This window comes from Chroicocephalus ridibundus, unplaced genomic scaffold, assembly GCF_963924245.1.
Source record: "Chroicocephalus ridibundus unplaced genomic scaffold, bChrRid1.1 SCAFFOLD_274, whole genome shotgun sequence".
In the NCBI taxonomy this organism is placed as follows: Eukaryota; Metazoa; Chordata; class Aves; order Charadriiformes; family Laridae; genus Chroicocephalus; species Chroicocephalus ridibundus.
In genome coordinates this window covers 74,658-97,434 of record NW_026961262.1, presented here as the reverse complement: position 1 = coordinate 97,434, position 22,777 = coordinate 74,658, and positions in this window count along the sequence as shown.

Sequence of the window (22,777 nt, the reverse complement as noted above, 5' to 3'; positions counted from 1 at the left end):
ACGCAATCCGTCAGTGCTGGCCGACCGTTGATGCAGTGCACATTAACGATGCAAGGAAAGATCCTGTTTGCATGAGTGGTATTCCGGACACCGGAGCGGATGTCAGAGTCATCTCTAAAGACAGATGGCCTCTGAACTGGCCGTTAGTACAAATGGGGAAGGCATTAATGGGCATTGGCGGGAATGCTTTGCCTTTACAGAGCAAACACATAATTCAGACCCAGGGGCCCGAAAATCGTGTTGCCTCAGTCCGTCCTTTTGTGTTAACTACGCCAATTACTTTATGGGGCTGAGACCGTATGAGCCAATGGGGAATACAGATTGGGTCACATTTGTCTTAGGGGCCACTGAGGTGCAAGCCACCTTAAACTTAACCTGGAAATCTAATAACCCTGTTTGGGTGGAACAGTGGCCCTTGTCACGCGAAAAGTTGCGCCACCTTCATCAGCTAGTTGAAGAACAGCTCCGAGAAGGCCATATAGTCCCAACGACCAGTCCATGGAATTCGCCTGTGGAATTCGCCAGGTCTAAGTTACCCTGAAATTTTGATTTTCACCTTACTAATGTACTGGGAATGTTGTGATCTGCGTGAGCATTTAGATAAAGCCTATAATTGCAGAAGTGAAGCTGTGGAGGCATTCTTTCAGAGCCTCAAGGAAGCTGTTCACGGTAGAAACCAGAACACGTAAAAGTCACAGCAGAAGAAGCCTGCACATAATAACCTTACAGCCTGTGAAAGCCAAGGAGTGCCATTACAAGTAAAATACCAGAATTTTTTACTCCAGAGAACAAGATTGCTGTGCGCTTTGAAAAACAAAACAAAACCAAACCAAACCGCTTTCTTCAGCGGAACCTAGGGTTTTTTGCAATACAGGGGATCAAGTATTAACTGAAGCATTCCACGTAATGGTTACGAGAATGTACATGCTGCAAGACTGAACTCCTATTAGCAGCAATATCCTGCCAGTACTATTCATGCTGACTAGTACTCTACTTCTGGAAGGTAAATACAAGACAAACTCTGTTCTGCACTCCTTCGGAGCAAAGATGGAAGGTGGCAGCTGAATGATAACACACTTTAAATGATGATGACAAAAGAACTTCTGTTGAAGGATAACGCTATCTGTATCAGGAAGATGGAACACGACCCATTCAGTACAGATTAGACAGTGATGGCCAACACCTGAGCGTGACTGAATCTCCTCAGGATAAGGCAGTTGGAACTTCAAAAAACAAATGAAGTCTCCCCAGTTCTGAGGCTTTGTGGGTACTTCTTTTACTCCTGATATAATGCAGAACAACCTCAAGAACACTCCAGTTAAAGATTAAGAACACCTACAGCACTCTGGGCAATTAATTACATAGAGGAAGAAACACCTCTGCCAGGCCCTTTTTCCTCCTGCCTGTTATCTGTGATTCATTACGGAGAAGGGCTTAGGATGGCTTCTCAGAGCTGCCCACTGCTACACAGCTCCTTGAGAAAAGGAGAACTAACCCCCCCAACACGCTCAACAGGGTGAGGCAGCGGTACCTAACAATCTGCCCACAATACTTTTAATAGTGTCTATTGAAATGAGCGTAAGGTGGCAGTTAAATACAGTTCTTTTACAAAGTACCAAGCTTGCAGGAGGTACAACGTGCAGCCCCAGGAAATACAAAGCTCTTAAAGCAACGGCAATGTGCCTAATGTAACCCTACAAGTCGACCTCTGTGCAGTATGAAAATAAGAGAACTTGGAGAAAAATACATAGCCAGGGCGCACCGGAAAACAAGATGTTGCATTGTTATTAAGATGTGTTCTGCTGCTTGGTCTGCACTGAACACACAAGCAACTGCCCTCAGTGTCATGTGAAACTCTGTTTTTAAAGATCTAATGAACCAAGAAAGACAGTAATTCCACTGGGCAAAACGAGAGTTTTGCAAAATCTGACCGTGAAAACTTTTCAAATGTTTCCATTTTCCAGCTGTTCACTGACAAAAGACGTGAGGCCTGCCACTCAGCCAAAACTTGCAAAGAATAGGCAAAAAAATGAAATAAAATACAGCACATATAGAGAAAAGATATCTTAAAAAACTGCTGGAAAGTTCACCTACCCATTTGAAAAGTGAATCATCTTCCAAAGTATTGTGATTGGATAAATTACGGTAAGAGTTAGTATGATGGTCCAGTATGTCTATATTCTTAGTATTATTACGCTAAGAATTCGGGTAGTGGTTCAGTAACATTACATTAATATTTTGGGCTTAAAATAGTCAAACTGAAATATTTGACTTATAAAAAAGGTGGAATAAAATTGAAGTTCTTTCACTGTCCTCCACTCAAAGAAAACAGCAGCAAGTGAGTATACGGACCTGTATTCTATTCCTTTCAGATCATGTAAACATGTCACACCTTCAACTCGCCTATTATGTTAAGTACTGACTACCACCAGGAAATGTGAGCAGGATTACTCTAAACTTGTGTCTTACCAATAAAGGGGACATCAATTTCAAATCTATACATAGAGGAGTATATGAACAACTACATGAAGAAAACAACCCAAACAGATTTAGTCTTTAATGGAAGAAAAACCTCCAACCCAACCAAGCCCGAGAAAAAATATCTGCCTACTGAAGAAAATAGTCGCTAGAATCAGTGACACATGTCACCTTCCCAATCACGTAACATTTTTGACTACAACCACATCAAATCCTATTGACTCAAGATTGGGTTAGGTGTATCACACCATCTTACCTGCAGTCCATCTTGGTATGGAACAGCTGCCTGCAGAGCTTCAACAAGCTTATCTGCCCGGTCTTTCCGTGTTTTGCTTAAGGCATCCCAGGCAGAATTCAGCTGCAAATAGGTGAAATTTACTCCAGTGGACAAAAGAATGTTACTGCTGTATAATGTGCGTTCGCTAATTATTCACTCATCAATAACACCAATAAACTAAGCATGAATAGTTCATATTAATTCCATGTTAAAACTCTTGTTCTCCTTATCACTGCATAGTTACTTTCCTTCAGAACACACTCGACGTTCTGGATGACAAAAGCTGTAAAATTCAATACTGATTATTGAATAGTTTTCTTAACCTACGGATTACAGTCAATATGGGAAATAGTATTATTAAATCATTTGGAACTGCATCCTTATCAAAAAGGTAGCTTAAAAGAAACATACACTGCTGAACACTGGAGAAATTGTCAGTACTCTGTAGTCATCCAAGCAGGATTGTCTCAGTCAAGATGTTGCACTCGGCATAAACCAGACACGTTTCAAATTTATTCTAGCATCCCTATTGCAAAAAAGAAGCCATCTGTTACATTAATCAGTGACTCTTTCACAAAAAACCTTTCTGTCTTTTACAGAACTTTTAACCCATAAATCAGTAAAATAAAATTCTCTATACATTCTAAACTAATACGAGCCAAGATCCATTTACTTGAAAAGCAAACCTTATGTTATCATAAAAGCTTCAGGGGTATCTTACATTTGCCACAAAAAGTTTATTTTCAAAATTTGTTGGGCGCAGGGAGGGGATGGGATATTTCCCATACCTCATCTATACTCTTGTTGACAACAGGTTTGTCAGGCTCTCCACAAGCAGCTCTAAGCTCAGAGCCAAGGCTCAGAACTGTTGCTAGTTCCTCTTGTAGTCCATCAGTTTCTTCTTTAGCAGCCTACAAAGAGAAAAAAATTCAATGCCGCTAACACTAACTTTAATAATCTATGTACAGCTTGTTTTCAAGAGAGGACATGGCAGGATTCGGCCTGTGGTTTCTTTAAAGTCCCTTGGACTCACAATCTGACGCTTCAAACACAATCATCCTTTTGCAGGGTCAGAGTGAAATCAACTGACATCAGTCTAAATTATAACAATGGCTTATGATGTCATTTTGCACGAGATGAAAAAAAAAATAAAAAGGAAGTTTTCAATTAGATTTCTTTAATCAGAGTGATTTCTTTTTCAGAGGTTGTCAGTCAACCCTCAAATCTTTAACTATCAGCATGAATAATTACAGGCTTAGAGCATAATACATAGAGCAGGATACATGCGTACACCTTTCATTTAGATGTTCCCTATTACTCAGGGAATCTAAAGTACGTATAACTTTTAAAAGTCTCAGTGACGTGCTTATTATATACACGTTTATAAGCAGATATGCAAATATAAGGACAGGCACATGTTGCATGCTCATTGCAATTCAGAACTGGTACACGTTATTTACCACAGACTCTTGAGATATCACTAGAGTAAATTTCTACACAATTATCCCTCTTGGTTTCTAAAAAAATAGCCTCCTGTGGTATTTCATAGTAATTCTGTCTTTTCTCCATATACTGTAAATAAAATAAGTCAACAAAATACTTTCTACTGACCTCAGCATCTTCTTGCTCTTGCGTGACTACAGATGGGTCAACTCCAGGTCCCTCCAGTTCTCCAGTGAGCTCCTGAGTATCTTTAATAGTAGCTGCAAGAGCCACGTGACTACACCATAACTTCGCGGCTAGTTTCATTACATCCAGCAATTTGGCCTCCCTCTCCTCAGTCAAGGTCTGGATGTCTTCCCAAATGAGGACCATTTGGTCTAGTTTATCTTGAACAGCTAAACAACAGAGGAACTAGATTACTACCTTGGCAAACGATTCTTGGCCATAAATCTCTCTACAGTTCTACAGCAGAAACATATGGGTATCTTTTAAAATTTAGACTGTAAAATTGTTTCCTTACAGCACTCCTTATAATCTTAAGTGGAAACAGCCACCATAACCCTAAAAAATAAAACAACGGTCATATCCACGATGAATTATTTTAAACAAATACTTTGCTTTTATACATCATCTCCAGCTTCTCCAGGAGAACACAATCCCCGGATCAGTGGTCATCAGAAATGAAGATTTTTATATGCTGCAGCTTGCTGCATTTCCACTACATGAAACTTTCCTCCCTCTATTACCTTTAGCAGATATATCCTTATCGACTCCTTCTGAGCGAGCAATCATTTCCTTCCCTCTCTGTTTAAGCGTCTCATACACCAGCTGAAGTTTTTCCAGATCCACTGACACGTTCATATTTTCACTGATTTGCTCTTTAATCTTCTCAACCTCTGCTGAGATTGAAGGCGGCTGCCTCAGACGTTCAACTATGCCCTTCAGACTCTCAAGAGTTGGATCTGTCTTGTCATGAAACTGGTAGGGTGGTAAAGGACAGAAAAAAGTGGCAGAGAAATTAGGAAAAAAAAAAACAACTGAAAAATGGCATTTGAAATTCTCTTGGAAAAAGCTACTTTAAAATTAACATATTTAACATCTCTAGCCAACATATGTATGTGCCACTTGCAATACTGCCCTTCGTGGTTCTTCCCCTCTTTCAATATCTAAATTACAAAAATGACCTTGCAAAATGGTACTTCCTCTCAGATGGAAGAATTTTACTATGAAGTCTGGTTTCGGTCCTGAGACATTCCATCTGAAGATGGAGAGCCATGACTCATCGGCTCTTTCATGAGCCATTTCATCATTTTAGCAAGCTGTTTACCTGAGTAGTATATGCATACTTTTTCATATCAGGACCAATATACTGGCATAGAACCACTGGTTAAGATTCGATATGTAGGGTCATTCAAAAAGATGTTTGTTAGTGCCCAGGCGATGCTTGTTACTGCAGTAAAGGAACGTTACTTTCTGCAACTAAAAGCACACAACGGCATGTGTTATGTTGACCCACAGTTGCCTGAGCCCAGGGAGGTGTCCAGAAACTCAATTACAGCTCTGTAACATGATTCCATAGGTTAACATGTAACATGGCTCCATAGGTTATGTGGTGCCTTTGATGCGTAGTGCAACTTAAAATAATTTAAAACCTGAAGAGTTAAATAATTCTTCTTCCAGGACTGTCTAGACAAACACTGACGTAAACCATCGTAGTGCAGAGCCCTAATAATATATATTTATGTATCTTGATAAAAAAAAAGATTATATAAAATTACATTCCGGGCGTTACAATGTTTTGCTTTGCCATCTGCATATACCTTAATGTACAGAAAATGAACCTTAATGTATTGCGTAAATAATTAAGCATTTTCTCAACATCTGATTATACTCTACCTGTTACCAAAGAATGCATTTTTGTTCTTGCTTTCTGTACTTAGCCAGTACAACATGTTAATGTCTACCGCATACAAAGCAGGCACTCCAATGCTAAGTAAATATCTTGATTTTCAAGTGTGCAGCTCCATGCATCTTTCAGAGGTGTGAATAAGGAAGGTGTTTAGAATGACTAAAGTAAAACATAATGTCTATAACAAGTTCAAAAGCAGGATAATATGTCACTTCTCTTCCTTAGCTTCTTAAACTCAGTCCGTAGGGGCTAGGAATATGACATGAAGTACAATGACCGACGACAAAAATGATTTAGAATGTCGACTTGATGAGAACTTTAAGGTGTATTTCTTTAGTTAGTATTTTGGACCTGAGCAGAATATAGCACTTAATTTCCAGTGAACACAGAAAAGGGGGAGCTTCCTATCAAAGGAGCGGTATAGAACAAACCATTTTTATTCCGGTTTTTGTATGGGTTCATGTACAGTTTTACTCAGCTCTTTTCTGAATTTGGGGTTGAGTAAAAGAATTTCAGCTTGGGTTTAATGACAATTAACTCAATATTTAAAAGTCTCCAAAACGTGATACCTGACAATCCTCTGCCGAGGTTCACTGCATAGGCTGATGAATCTAAGATGGGCAGCTTTTATGGACGTGATCTGAATTTTATGCTCACGACAACATTTTGTGAGGTCTAATTTTGCTCGCAATACTTTTACATAACAGCTTAAGCACACGTTACGTTAAGTTCTTGTGGGTCTGCAACGAAGACCAAATGCTGGTACCGCTGCCAAACTACCCTCTAGTTCCATTGGTAACGGACTGTAACTAAAGCTGCCAAGTTCGAGACACGACTGTATTCAAGTTAACTGATCAACAGTGACATCCATATACAAAGGAAGCATCAGCTAGTAACGGACCAGCAAGAGAAAAAAGAATAAAGTGAAAATAAAATCCCACATTTTTAGACCAAATGTTCCTTTTTTTTACTTCAAAATTAAGAAGCAATACTATTTTTCAACTGCAGCAGTCTTAATACTAATATATCAAATTATAACCCCTCAAGAAATAGAAAAATCAAGGCCATAAGCAGTGATACGAACATTCACAGGCCTTTAGGTTGAAAAATACAGAGAAAACAGAAATTTAGTCTTGATACAGACATGTAAGATGACAATGTCTGCGTATCTTTCCATTTGAATGAACCCAATTATACTTTAAACTTAAATTGATACCTGGGTACACTGAGAAATGGCTTTGTGTGGTTTATTTCTGTGCACAAATAGATGATTTGACACAAGGCCCACAAGAGTGCACATTTCTGGGTCCAAACCTTATGCTAGTGCTGTGCACACGGCTTAGTTCAAACCAAACTGACTGCGTGCTACTCACACAGAACCGACTCTATGAATTCCATGACTGGGAATAAAGACAGGCATCAGTAAATACATCAGAACAGAAAGGTAAGTAAATACAGAAAATGGTTTTCAATTCACATTCAGAACCTTTTTTTTTTTTTGAATACAACAATAAATGACTTGATCTTCTCCACGATCTACTATTGGGTAAACAATTCCAGTAAACAAGTATTCCAGATCAGATTACGTGTTAAAATTGCCTGACATTAATCTTCTACTTAACAATCAAATCCCAGCTAATGGCATAGCCCAGGGAAAATGCAAAAACAGAAGCTCATCTGAAGGGCCTCTCATGCAAGCAGAATGATTGGGGGGACAATCCTGGAAGTAAAGCAAGCATGATTTGGTTCACAGGGACTAAACAAGATAGTTTGTCAAGCTCATGTTATATAGCTAGTCTTAACAGAGCCTGTTTGTTCATTGTGGACATAACAGGAAGACAAATGAGTGAACCCACTGTTTACCAGTACATAGTAGTGGCATATCTTCATTAACTGGTCCCAGAGTAAACAAAAAAAAACAGAGTAAAACTTTGAAGCCGGGGTTCATCCTATCTAACTGGAGTCGCTTAATTGAGGCGGCTAAAAAAACCCCAATCCTAGTTACTCTGTGCTCAGCAGGGAGAGAGAGGTCTGTCCAGTAGCCACATGGGTTTGACCCCACTGCATGGTGCGAGCTGCACACTCAGCCTGGGGCCTCTGTGCAGAGGAGAGAGAGAGAAACCAAGAGGCCCAGGGAGCAGGAAAGAAGGGTGACGGGGAAAGTAGAGGGAGAGGAAGGATGACAGAGAGAGAGAGGGGCTTGGAGAAAAGAGAAAGGGCGGACAGGGAGCAGAGCACAGCAGGAGAGAGGAAGGGAGGTACAGGGAGGCGAAAAACAAGACCCAGAGGGAAAGGGGAAGGGCAGGGAGGAACAGGGAGGCAGAAGAGGGCTGACAGGAACCCAAGGGCCCAGGACTCACCGCAGCTCCCGGCTCTGCAGATCTGTCCTGTCGGCCTGTGCCAGCCTCCCCTCAGCCGACACAAGATGGCCGCCGGGAGCCTCGTGCCGGGTCCACAACTCCCAGCGTGCCCCGGGGCGCCCCCTCCTGCCCTCTGACCCCGCGGGAACCATGGCCGCCTCCCCGGGGCTGCCCTGGCCCAGGGCCAGGCCCTGGAGCACGGCTGGGAGGGAGAGAAGGTGGGGAGAGGGCGGCGGGGTTGGGGGAGAGGGGCGGGAAGGGCCCGAGGGCCGGGGAGAGCAGGGGGGAGCTGGTCAGGGAGGGGAGGGAGGAGAAGTGCTGGTGAGGAGCGGGCAAGAGATGGAGGGCAAGAGATGCTGGTTAAGGACTCGTCTGCTGAGACATGGCTCAGGACCACACCAGGGCCAGCAGCGCTGCTTTCTGCATCCCGTGGCGGCGCTGGGCAGAGGGACGGGTTGGCAGGTCCCGGCACGAGGTACGTGTGTGGGACGTCAGGGTGACTCTCGCCTGGTTTTTCCCAGCAAAGCCCCAGCCGGTGCCAGCCCCGAGCTGCGGCCCCGGGGCCGAGGCTGCAGGAGCCGGGCATTTCTGCAGGTGCCGCACCCTGCCGTTGGCTGCCCTGGGCTTCCCCGCCGTTGTCTGCAGCTCTGCTTTCTGCCAGCTCTGAGGGCACCGCAGAATGGCTCTCCTGCTCCCCAAAGCTGTCCTGACCCATGTCTGCAGCTCGTGTGTGGCGTCTGCATCACACAGCGGTTTGGGGGTGGCAGCTCTCTCTTGTGGCACCCTGGGAATGGGGGCCAGGCAAACCCCATCTCTCCCTTTCGATCTTTGCCCCCCAGGGAGACCAAGCAGAGATGTACCATGTGCTGGAGAGCATCCTGCAGGGAGGCGACGGCCGATGGCAGAGCAGCGCTGAGAGCCTCCTGACAGCAAAGGTGCCCAGTGGCCGCAGAGGAGCCCAGGGGAGCTGATTGCTTTGGAGGCCACCAGGGCAGCCTTCCTCCGCCCCTGGTTTTAGTGAGCGAGGGAGCAGTGCAGAGCCGTCTCTCAGGCATGCAGGCCTCAGGAGGGCTTCCCAGTGCCCCAGTGAGAGATCCTGCTCCCAGGAAGCGCCTCCCCAATGGAGCAAAGGCCATATCCAGCCACCCGGCGCTGGGTACGGCTGCCCCAAGGGGTGTCTCAAGGAGGACGGGGTCATCTGTCTGATGGCTCTGACACAGAAATGGTGAGCTGAAGCCCCGTGGCCATGGCTGGCTGGGTCAAAGTCTCCGAGTTTAGTGACATTTGGTGAAGTCCTGGGCTAAGTATCGCATGACTTGAAACATTGCTGAAAAAATGGTGGAGGTTTGTCTGCGTGTTCTGGATGCTTCTGGATGCTGGACTGTGGCTAGGAGGGAATGTGCTTAGTTATCTCTCAAAGGGAGACAAAGTAAGTGCCTAAGTAAGGGTCAGCGTAACTCTTCAGAGCTTTGGCTGTTTAAATGTTGACCTGAACTTCTACAGAAACGGTAAAACGCTTGCACTTCTCTTCTAGTTCATGCGTGGGTACAGGGAAGAAGGCAGCAGACGTACACATTGGCTAAACCCCCTTTTTATTGCTGGCGGTAAAGGCGCCTCTCGGCTGGGAGCCCGAGAAGGACCCCGTGTTACAATTCTTGCTCCCTTACATGCCATCCTAAGGCGATTCACATATGCATTGTTACAGTCTAGGAAACCTATTGGCTTTGGCCATGAGGTCGCCTGTTACCATTCACTTTGGAGGAGTTGTTGACGTGACCCGCTTTGCAAGCACGCTTCATTCATATTTAGTAGCTGAGTTTGCCCTCTTTCGTTGCACCTTGGCGGCTTTCACCTTGTTTCCGCCTGGTTTCTTGTAACAACAGACCCACTTGCACAGGTGAGCTCACTGCTGGTCAAGTTCTCTTGCGCGTGTCTCGGAAGCCATCTTTACAGAAGAGCTTTTTCTTTGTAGCCCAGTGCGCTGGTCAGCTTTTTCAGCAGGGCTAGTTCAGAGCCTACGCGGCAGGACACAGCTGCTGCATCAAAAGTTTGCCTTCTATCCCACAGGAGGTTGATGGTGAAAGCGCCATTTCTAGCTTTACGAAGGAGACAGAGAGGACCAAAGCTCCCTGAGCTTTGTTGGGCTGAGCTGGCCTTCGGGATAACTCGGCTCCTTCCTTTGCCACTTGCTTGGCTACATTTTTCCAACCGTTGATGGTTTACTGCCCACTTCTCCTCAACGGCCATCCTCTTGCAAAGGTAATTACGATTTGAGCTTTAGGACAGATGGTACAGTAGGTAGATACGGGATCAAAGTATAGGCTGGTCTCTACCTTGGGAAGGGTAGGATGAGCAATTACACCTTGATAGGCTGTCCAGGTATGCGCTATGGGTAGAGTTCCTATTTGCTAATTGTTGTTTCTTTAGCATGTGCTGGGGGCTCGGTCTGGAATGACAAGAAGCCCACCCTGACTGATGCGGTGGGAAGGGAGACAGCAGAGGAGCACAGCAAAGGCAGCTGTTAAAGGAGCGGCTGAAAGCCAGTGCCTCCTGCATCCAAGGTGGGAAAGTGTGGGCTGGAGAACCAGAGGGCTCTGCTGCTAAAGGCAGCCACAGGGAAGCAGCAGGTCCTCTTCCGTGAAGGTGACGCACAGTGCAGCCTTCCCAAAGGGCCTTGGTAACTGCTGTCAGTGAGAGTCCAGTGACAGGGCCAGGAGGGCCATCAGCCTGCAGCTGTGCAGCGGTTGTAACTACCGCTGAAACCGTTGTAGAGGGGGATGCTGTGCTGTGGGTTTGGCTTGGGGTTCTTTTCTTAACTATTTTGTTGGGGTGCAACTATTTCTTTGCACTCAGGTGGAGGGACTGGCGCTGATCTTCTCTTTCTGGAGCGTGTCCTGGTATCCTTTGTGTCCCAGAGCCTTCCCCTCTGTTCCTGAAGAGGAGCGATGTCCCCGAGCTGCGGGGCTGTGCTCTCCGCACCCAGTTCATCAATAAATTTGTTGTGTTTCATAAGATACTGGTTTTGCACAGATACATAGTGAAGGTAAGGGTGTTTTCCATGCGAAAACACAAAAATACCCCAGTGGTTTTCAGAGCACAGCTAGGGAATACGTTTTGGTGTAATATGTATGAATGCCAACTTTTGGGTTTATATGCATAACCGTGACTTGCAGTTGTTATTCGTCAGATGTAGATGCTTAAACTCACCTTCAGAAGAAAAAGGGAAAAAAAAACAGACCAGGATTTTCTGCCTAAGTGGGATGTTTTGAATTCCTATATGCGGACATACAGTATTGCATTTTATACCTTTGTCTGTGCAGCAGTCCTGACAAAATGTTGAAATGATCTTGGAAAGAACAAAGTGAAGCTTGAGTGAAGATGGCCTCCTTGTTCAGATTTTTCTGAGTACTCCAAGCTTTTACAGTTCAGTGACTGTTACTTTTCACAATGGAAATCTAGTACTAGAAGCAAAGCTAATATGAGGTAAAAGTAAACAGGATTTTAAAAATCAGTGGAAAAATATGAGATGATGCTTTTAGAGATGCCAGGAAGGCAAAGGGATGGTTGGGACTTATTTTACAAAGGGGGTGGGGGGATGTCCTCTTCCACGTTTACTCCAGAGGCGTGTTCTGTAAGGGCAGAATTCCCTTCAAAAAGCCCATACTCAAGAATAGTGCATTTAGACTTGCCTCCTTTTAATTTGATCTGAATTTCTTATCATAGATGTTCTCACAATATCGTGGTAGAACGGTAAACTCCAGAACTAGGGTTTCTTGAGTACTCTTTCCTGCCTGTACCATTCTGTCTCAAGCCCCTTGGAGAATGTGCTATTCTGCTTATCAGGCAAAAGACAAAAAAGTACAAAACCAAAAATGGGACTCTGAACTGCTCTTAGGTGAATAGTTTTAAGGAAGAGGAGTGCTCTTCTAAGACTGTCTCTGCAGCTCGGAACTTGCTCGAGTTCAGTGTTACAGCATGCGCTTGACGGTTTTAGTAATGCTGTGATGCGATGTCTTCAAAACAAACTCCCGCTAACTCCAAAGGAAGTCATGCCCATAGGAAGAATATACTGAAAAATGATGCCTAAATTGTGAACTATTCCTATTTTGTGTCTGATCCCTGAGCAAAATCTCCCTGACAGAGCTTGGCTTGATATCCAGTATCTTTGGTTTTCAGACCATCGTTCTGCAAAGCTAAGGGCTTTTAGCATTTGAAACCGTAGGCAGATTACAGGGAATGGCTGCTGGTAGCACTTTAAAAGAGTTACTCATATCCAGCTGGTGTAAGTACAATATAAAACCATTCTCATGGGAAAGTCTTTGCATTTTAAGCTTGCTCAGTCCAAGTGTCTCAGGTAGTAAGGGCAGGTTTTTTTGGGTCGTATGTAAAAGGTCAGAAGGCTTTCCTCCGTTTCAAAAGACTGACATGGTGTAAGCCAAGGCAAAGCACGGGTAGCTTCAGGCACACACTGTTTTCTAAAGGCTTTTAGAGGCTGTCTTCGTATGTAGTTTTGTTTGAGTCTCTCTGCTCTGCAAGAAGGGAATTGAAAGAATTAACGTCCCTTCACGTTTAATTCAAAGGAGATGATTAGCTTCAGAGGGGAGACACCACTTTAGTTTGAGCCAATTGTGCCTACTTGTGAAAGCAAGCTCAAAAAAGGCCAAATGTTCTGTGATGCAAATTCTAGCACTGCCAGTTTTGGCTCCATTCAAATGTAAAGCACTGAGAGGCCGAGAAGTGTGGTTGGTGGTGGAAGAAGCTCCAAGAAATAGGCAGAGACGGCAGGGTCTCTTCTGCGTTCCCTCAGTCTTGAGCACTGGTGGCATTAGGTGAATTGTTTGAGTTAACAGCTCTGGAAGCAATGGCGTTTTCATGCTTTAGCTCGGTGCCTGTTTTGTTGCAGGGCAAGCTAGACAGACTTTCTATCTGTCAGGGGATTCTCTGAAGTGCTGTGGAATTACGTATTTATACTTAATCCTTATGAACGGACTAGGGTTTTTTTTCTGTATTTCTTTTGTTTTCAGAATACACCGATGACAATGCCCTGATTCCTAAGAACTCATCGGTGATTGTCAGAAGAATCCCTGTTGGAGGAGTTAAAGCTACCAGCAAAACATCTGTTAGGTAAGTATCCACGAACCGTTGTATTCTTTGTTAGGGGTTTTGGTGTGTTAACTTTTTAAATTTATATTAGCTTACAGGGCTTTCAGCTTGTATCTTTCTTGTTAAAGCTGCTGTTAATTTTTGTTGTCCTGGGCTAGATTTTAATGTATCTGCCCCAAAGCAGGCTGACATTTTTAGTCCTGTTGGGACATGGGGTTCAAACTCCATCAATTACAACTTTTAAGGTGACTCTGTTGGGTTTGTTCTTGGGGCTGATTGTTCTGAGACCCATGGTCTCTACATGGATCTCCATATGGAGAAATTCCTTATTTTATGTGTTTGCTTTTACACATTGTAGTGTAATCTTAGGATTTGTTCCCATCTCAGAAGAGCCTGAGTCTCAGTGTTTGACTATTTCTTGCACTTGGGCTGGAGGGTATTCTTACGGCCCAAATCTGGGTTTTTTGCCTACTAGCTATAGAGGAAAGACCCAGGGTTGCCAGCTGGCAAACAATGCAAACAAGAAGTTTCATTCATAAAGGATTCCTAGTAGTTTCCTAAAGACAATGTCCGTTTAAGGCAAGAGAAAAAGAACAGTATCCTAAAGCCTTTTGTGCGAGTACGATGATACTGTTGTGTCTCGCACCAACAGTACAGCAGCATCCTGGTACTCATGAAGTGTCTGCAAGCCAAACCCCCTGAATTTATGTAGCTCTGCATGTCAGCTTTGGGCATGTTACTGCCGTAGTTGTTGCAGTGCTTTCAGGTACTCCCTAGTAATTCTGGAGGCCACAGAGTTGTGCTTCCAAACACGGGGGGTTAATTAAAATATGTATGCTTAGTGCTGCGTTGTCCGTGCATCCTCCATTTCCTCCGGCACCCTCTCCTGGTATTGTAATGCTGCCCCACAATGAGAGGATAGATGCTGCTAGCTTCAAAGATCAGGTAAATACCTGTACGTGGGGATAAGGGAAGAACGGCACTGCTGTTCTAGCATTGACAGTTCACCAGGCAGATGAGCTTTCTGCTCCTCCCGCTGGAAACATTGCAGAAGCCACTGGCAGAGCAGCTAAAGTTTGGGAATGATGAACGTATGCTGTACTGGTGGAGAGGCCTTCAAAAATGTGTTACTCACCTTGTAGTATGTTCTTCGAGGTAAATGGATGAAGAAACCATTGGGTGGTCATTGACAGTGTTTCCTTGTACTTGCTCCCCTTCGGGAGCTGTGTGGCTGTAATTGTGAGCCTGGTGGTGGTCTAGCAGTGGCAGGAAGCGCGAACCTTTCTCTTTGCACGTGAATTCCACAGCAGCCTTTGAATTGCCTCTGCAATACGGATCAATGAGTATGTGGAATCTCAGCAAGTTTTCAAATGTAATAAATAGTTCCTAAAATATTGTAGCATTTTCAGCATCATCTTAAAACAAATTCTGGCAATCAAGGCCGCTATTTTCTTTTGTCACGGGACTCCTCAGTTGAACAAAATTCTAGAAACTGCTGTCAGGTGACATTTCTAGTACTATTTTGAATCCACATAGCATATGTAACACGTTTAGTGGCTAAATATGGTAGCCGTCTGAGCACAGTGCTTGGGCTTCCACAAAGAAACGCTCTTCTAAAGACTCTGCTGCTGACGTTTTTGTTATGTCTTTGTCGGATGACTGATTTTTGGTTTGCTTAAGTAAAGGTGCGCTTTGAAGTGTCTAGACCATCACTGTTCTTGCTTAGAAATCAAAGTACTGTGTATGGCCCTATTTGTCATACTAGGGATATACAGACTGGCTAACGTTACCTTCCTGTTTTGATGGTTGATTATTTAAGAACACAAAATATAGTACAGACATGATGGTTTTGATACTTAGGTAGCAGAGACAAAATACCTGAGGACTTCCTCTTGTGCTGTTGTCTTCTGTATCTGTAAGTCTTGGAGTAATTTGTGACAAAGGTGAAATGTGATTTGCGTAAGTATGGAATTAATTGGACTACCAAAAACTGAAGGAGAGAAACCACGAGTAAATGTCTGAGTGGCAATGCAGCCAAGTTGGCCGGCATCTGTAATTGCAGGGGAGGAAGCATTGTCACCGTATCTTAACCTTAAAATCTGCCATACTTTCTAATATGAAAATAGGCTGGTCCTACTGTTCGTGCCCCTGGAAGTTGGTTAAACGTGTGGTAGGCTGAGAATCTGTTTCTGCAAAACATTTCCGTAGTGTTTACAGTTGGAGTCGTTCTCTCAGAAAGCTCATTTTGCATCTGGTTTCTGTTTCAAAGGCTTCTTGCAAAATTTATCGAATTGGACTATTGGGCTGAGATTTCCTTCCCCTCTGACTTTTATCAAATTTCACGTGTGAAACAGACTGAAGTTTTCCTGCTGCTCCAAACTAAAAATGCTACTGTGTGCTGACAAGAGTGGTTCTTTTAAAAAGGAATCGGTAGCACTTCTCTTTTTCTGTCATGGATCTCCTTTGGTAGAAGCTGGAACATAGACTTCTTTCACTTATAAAATGCAATTATTCGAAGACCAGCTCTATCCTGAGCCTGCAATTTATATTTACCCTCTGGCAAAGGAGACCTGGGATTCATTTCCTGTGATTTCTAACCATCAAAAAATGATTTTTCTAGTCTGAGCTAATTTCTTAGTTGATCCAATGAACGGGAGAGTTCTGCAGAAGGAAAATTGTTCCCCCCTCCCTTCTCTGGCAGTTGAAACTAAATGCCTGCGTTTTAGAAGGCTAATGCGGAGTGAGAATAATTCCATCTGTTATCTTCCTTTGATAAAGTTAAAAGCTTGGAAAAGTTTTCATATCCACATCTTTAACGTTTTTCTTTTTCTTTCCCCACCCCACCCTCCAGGGAAGCTTCTGCTAGAGGAAAGAAGGAAAAGCCTCCCTTTTTACCAGAGGAGCTGTTCTCCTCCTCCTCCGATGATCCGATTCCGGATGAGTTGCTGTGTCCCATTTGTAGAGATACGATAACCGATGCAGTTGTTATTCCCTGCTGCGGAAACAGTTATTGTGACGAATGTAAGTGTTACTCCCCTGTTAATTCAAAACCTGCTCTTCTGAAAGCAGAAATAGGAGAGAACTAAATGAGTGTGTTACCACATCTGTTTAATACTTAAGTATCCCCTGAGTAGGAAAAGAGTTTTCTCGTATAAAGGAAAGAAAAATAAGGCAGAAAGCTTTTTTTGCTTTTTATGCATTTAGTTAAATCCTCTTTACACGCGGAGGGATGATTATGAGAAGAGTGCGTAATTGTGCAGGTGATTACAGGATTAGATAGTGAATGCATTTAGTTTCTTTCTCTCACACAAAATTATATGGCCAGCTCTGGTGACTTGCTGTGGTCTGCAACAAGCGGATAGTTAGGCATTTAATCCACATTCTTCTCCGCAGGGGAGTTGGTTAAAGCCGGCAGAACTCAACCCTACTATCGTTTTTTTGAGATGAGTTTTATTCAAGAACCTTGAGGTTAGTGACTTGTCACCGTAGAGCCTGGAAAAAAACAGGAGTTGAACCGTCAAGACGCAGCCTGCCCTACATCTTCAAATGTTCAATAGTGAAGTACCAAAACTGCGTAGCTATTTATTGCATACTCGGAATTTTTTACACTCTTGAACATTTATAGCTTGATGCTCTCAGGTCAAGAGCAGATTCACCCATTAAGCATATACATCTTTTTATAAATGATTAGAACCCTCAAAATTTCCTTAGTTTGTCTAAAAACTATTTTGATGATTCTAATGATTCACAGTCATTAGAACAGCATTACTGGAATCGGAGGAACATGCGTGCCCAACATGTCATCAGGCAGATGTTTCTCCTGATGCTTTAGTTGCCAACAAGTGCCTACGTCAGGTAACGTGATGACTTTGATGTAAACTGTTTGCATGAAAAGTCTGTTTCTAAAAAGCTGGAAGGGAAGAAAATAATAATTGACGACGCCTTAAGAAAGGCTAAATTGAATAAGGCTAAATTTACTTTTCAAATGCTTCATCTGTTATTACAGAAGCTTACACCTTTAGAGACAATCTGGCAAATTTGGGTCACGCTTTTGTTTAACATGATTGCCTCACTGTCAAATTCGATGTTAACAGAGAATTACTTTAAGTGCAGATACTCTGAGGTGCCAATCATTACTGACACTGTTTAACGTGATGTGTTTGTATATCTGCACATTGATTTATTTCAGGGTTGGTAGCATTTCCAGAAATATACCAGTAATTTTACTTTGTGGAGGTTTTTGTTCGCCTATCTACTAACGTTTCGTAGTGCGTGTTTGTAAATGTTTTTCTGCCTCTAGGCTGTGAACAACTTCAAAAGTGGAACTGGCTACAGAAAGCGGATTCAGCAGCAACAGCAGCGGCAGCCGCCACCGCCTTCACCACCACTCGTGAGACAAGCAATAACACGCAGCCTGCAGCCTCTGCTCCAGCCAAAAATGTCCAGACAGCAGGAGCCACTAATGATTTCGTTAGCTTCTCTGGCTTCTCCTTCTGCTGCTGCTTTGGCATCGTTGGCCCCTGGTCCGTCACCTGTGGCAGCCTGGCTGCCAGTAAGTCCCTCTTCTGTCATTGTCTCTGATCTCCCTCCAGCAGCCTCCCTATCTCTCCGTGCTGAAAAGCCAGATAGACCTTCTCGGTAAGTAAAGCTATAGAGAACATGCATATGAAACGCTGAAGTTACATTCTTCTTCTTGAGCTCCTCTGCTAGCGAGTGACATTTAGTGACGTTCATTAGTGACAGCAGTGACAGTTCCAGCTATTTTATTTTACTTTGAGTGAGGACACTTTGATAAGTTGGAAGTACACCTCATGCAAGAAGCTTCTCAGAAGTATTTGTTGTTTGGTTCCCTTATCAGTCGTTCAGTCCAGGTTTACCCCGAGAGAGGAACCTTTCTTCCCCAGGAGCCCTCTGATTTGAAGTAGCTAGGAATTCCTAAAGTAACCATTCGGTTATGTCAGACCTTCTTGAGTGCATTCATTTCTGTGTAGTACTGAGGATCTCATGTTCTCATGACAAGCGTAAAACCAGCTGGAGGTAACATTGATCAGGTGTTTTCATGTTACTTTTTTCTACAGTATTTCTGTCATCGATGGTACGATAAGTCAGAGCCATCCTCAGTAGTACACCGGGTAGTCAGTGATGCATGCAGATTGGATAACAAACACTGAAACACTACATTTGAAGTATTTACAAACACGACAGTCTAACTTTGCAACCCAGTGAATTAATATGAAAACACATGAAAAATCTGAACTCTAGTTTAGGGTTTATCTTCTTTCAGCTCGATGCCTTGAATGCAAACAGCCACTCTGTCCAGAAGGCTGTCAGGCTCCGCCGTACCGTTGAATACAGGGGCTCACAATTCAAAAGAGCCTCTAAGGCAGCCTCCGAACTAGAACACAACCATTTCCTAATAGAATTTCCGTTCTTGCATCTTCCAAAACTGAGGTTCAGCATGTGGGTTATATGTACTCTAATCCTCCCATGTGCAGCCAGCTTAATAAATTCTGTTTCCAGTGAGCTGTCTCTTTGAATGCCGGTATTCCACATAGACTTCTCTTCAGCGCTTCATTTGGAATCGCCCAACTTCAGATTGGTAAATCTGGTGAAGATTATTTTTTCTTCATTTGTTTCCATTTACAGTAGTCAGCCTTTTCTCACCTTGGACTTTATATTCCCAGTAGCACATCAAAACACTGAATAATAAAAATTCATGTTTTTTGTAGCGATGCTGATACTGTTGTACCTCCTGGTGCTCTGGTGACTGCTGCTGAGCTTTCTAACTCTTCCTCTCTGTCAGTCAGCAATTTGTTGGAAGAGAAGGTAAATTTTATTTCAACGTATGCAGTGAGTCTTGTATTTTAGTAGAGCTTATTTTCCAGCTGTTTGCGTTTATTCACAAGGGCTGTCAGATTCCTGTACTAAGACAACCAGCATTACCAAGTCTTCTGGGCCCCCAAGGGCAATCAGTGCCCACAACTGGTAAGTAACTAAAACTTTAGAATTTCTTTTAAGAAATTATCATCAGATAAACTGGACGGGATTTTTTTCTGTTTCCTCTCCCCACTCTGAAAGGTCATCCAACGAGAGCCAGTACACCTCGCTCAGTGGGTGGCAGACCAGGCTGGGACCTGTAAGTGTTCTACAGAAATTCAGTATATTACTGCTCGTAACCTGTTAAATGAGGCCGTAGCACGTAACTTAGATAACAGCTGATTTATAATGAGGTAAGTGTGCCCAGATAGCTGTGGAGAGTACAAGTGGTAATCGGGAGACCTTATTGTGGCCTTCCAGTACCTGAAGGGGGCCTACAGGGAAGCTGGGGAGGGGCTGTTTGCAAGGGCATGTAGCGATGACGGGCAATGGTTTAAACTAGAGCAGGGCAGGTTTAGATTAGACATTAGGGAGAAGTTCTTTAAAATGAGGGTGGTGAGACACTGGCCCAGGTTGCCCAGAGAGGTGGTGGAGGCCCCATCCCTGGAGACATTCAAGGCCAGGCTGGATGAGGCTCTGGGCAACCTGATCTAGTTGTGGATGTCCCTCCTCACTGCAGGGGGTTGGACTAGATGGCCTTTAAAGATCCCTTCCGACCCAACACATTCTATGATTCAATGATTCTAATTAGTTTTTAAATGGCTTGATTTTAATTGTCTTTGAGAAAGGGCATATGTGATGGCACGAAGATGATTTAAAGTAAAACTCCAGTACACGATTGAAAAGAGGACTCTGAAAAATTAACACTTTTTGAGGAAACCGTAAGTACATCTAAAAATGAAATATAATTAAAGAATCAGGTGGAAAGATGCCCTCTTGATTACTGGCTGAATCGGTCTGAAGAAATTGATTTCCCAACAGAATTCGGCCTCCAGCATCCTTTTTTTAACAACCTAGTTGATACTGATTGAGCAAATTATTGGAAAAGTCAACGTTCTTATATGATGGCAATTTTGAATTCCTTCCATTTAGTCATCTCAAATAGCCAAGCTGCTTTCTGTCAGTTGGAGAGAGAGAGGAGTCTGTTTGATCTATTACTGCCGCGTCAAGTTAGTCCTTCCTTTTGGTATGTATTTGTTCTAGACAGATTGTAAGGGTGCATTGTGTTTATAAAATCTTGAAGAAAAATGAAAACAAAAGCCAGGATCCATGCCACAGATTATCTAAAATCTCAAATTCAGTAAGCAAGAAAATAACAATTTGGGGGTGAGAACAGCGTTGAAGAAAAACCTCAGGGTAGCTGACGTTTTCTGTCCCAAAAGATCACTTGGGCAGGTGTCTGAATAGCTCTTTAGTAGCAATGCTGTCCGTATCTTTCCTAGAGGAATGGCATTGAGTCGTATTACTAGAGGCTGAGTTTAGAAGCTTTTAGGTATGATTTTTCTTGAAATGTAGTCACTACCCTTGGTTAGAGCTAGAGGCACGTGCAAAATTTTGCTAGGACGTCCGTCTGGAGGTCTTGATTGAATAGTCCTGTATGTAAGATTGCAGTACGAGGAGCATTTTGCATCCTTGCCAAATAAGCAGTGAGGTTAAATCGACTAAGCTGGCATTTTAAAATTAAGCTTTCCTGGCGTCAGGCTAAATCGTGTTTTCTTGATGTTTGATGCTGCACTGTAGCCATGAAGACTTGCACTTCTGCATCTTGCTGCCACAAAAGTGATTTGCACTGCACGTGGTTGCTGGGTAGTGAAAAGTGTGCGTGCTCACATACCAGTATAGGCCAGTATACATCACCTTACGTCGATCAATAGCTACAGTAGATCATGTGGTAGAAGTGAGCGGAAATAGATTTCCCCTTCCGGTATGTTTTTACACTAACAAGGCAGCAGGCGTTCTGTCTTGTAAGCAGAAACTTCTACATGTTATCAAGTTCTTCAATTCACAGTAGCGTTTTGTCAGCAGCTGAAAAAAGCTTTGCCGTAAGCATATGGAGAGGTGAAAAAAAAAATAAATCAAATTTGGGAGGAAAAAAACTGGGGAGAGTGACTGTTTTGAATTAACTTTTTTTTTTTTAGTGTTATGTTTTAAGGTCCAGGTCTCCCTGTGGTGCTTCATCTTACTCCAGAAGTTCATATACCTACTCCAAGTCAAGATGGGGTTTTTCCTACTCTTCCTCCTACTCTCGATCATGTAGATGTTCCCATTCTTGTTCCTACTCGCGATCGCCACCCTGTCCAAGAAGAGGCAAAGGGAAGACTTGTAACTATCGTTCTAGATCAAGGTCCCATAGTTATCACTGTTCAAAGTCAAGGTCACCCCCCATACCGAAGATACTATTCTGATGCAAAACCTGAAAAAAGGAAAAGAAAAGTAGATGAAAAGGTTGATAAAGATCATGAAGCCACCTACATAAAGGCCTCTAAACCAGAAACTGCTGAATCGAAAACATGGCCGAAGGAGAAGACTGAGCCTGATGGTGAAAAAGGAGAGCGACCTCCAGAAGGGGGTAAATCTGCTTTTCTTAACAACCCTGCAAAAAAGATTGAACTTAACCAAGAACCTGGCAAAACGATGGTGAGTGGAGAAAATGTGCCACCTGCAAAAAACCTGCTGAGAAACCCGAGCCGAGCAGCAGCAAAGTTAAACAAAAGAAAGCAAAGGGAGAAGTGAGAAGAAAAGTAACAGCAGCTGATGGATCTAGTTCAGCTCTTGTAAATTACATCACGTACCTCATCATTTCTTTTCCTATTCTTTCTTTCCTCCTCCTCGCACCCCAAAAATGTCAAGTTATTTATGGTGACTAATGAAAGGAACAGCTACATCCGTGCTATGTGAGTGAATAATCCCTGACTTTTCCTGTTAAGTGGTCCTTGGGTCAGAATCAAATTTTGTTAAAGAAAACAAACAGTCTGTACTGTGCAGAAAGCTCATGAAGTTAATTCATTGCTGACGTGTTTGACCCTTCCTCTGCGACTTTTTCCCCCCTCTTCTTATTCATTACGTGATGACTCTTTGAGGAATCCTCCCCATGTCTTCCTTCCCATCCAGCTTACTGCTAAAGGCAAGGATAACAGACACGTCTATACCGTGCAATACTTTGACATTAAAAATTGCAAGGTGCTGTAATGATCTGCCTTTGTCAGTATGACATGAAATCGTACCTTGCAGAAATAGCAGCTTGGTTGCCAATACACTGCACTGATTTTAGCTTTGAGCACAGTGCCACGGCGACACAGCTGCACTGCTTCCAGCTCAGTGCTGACTCTT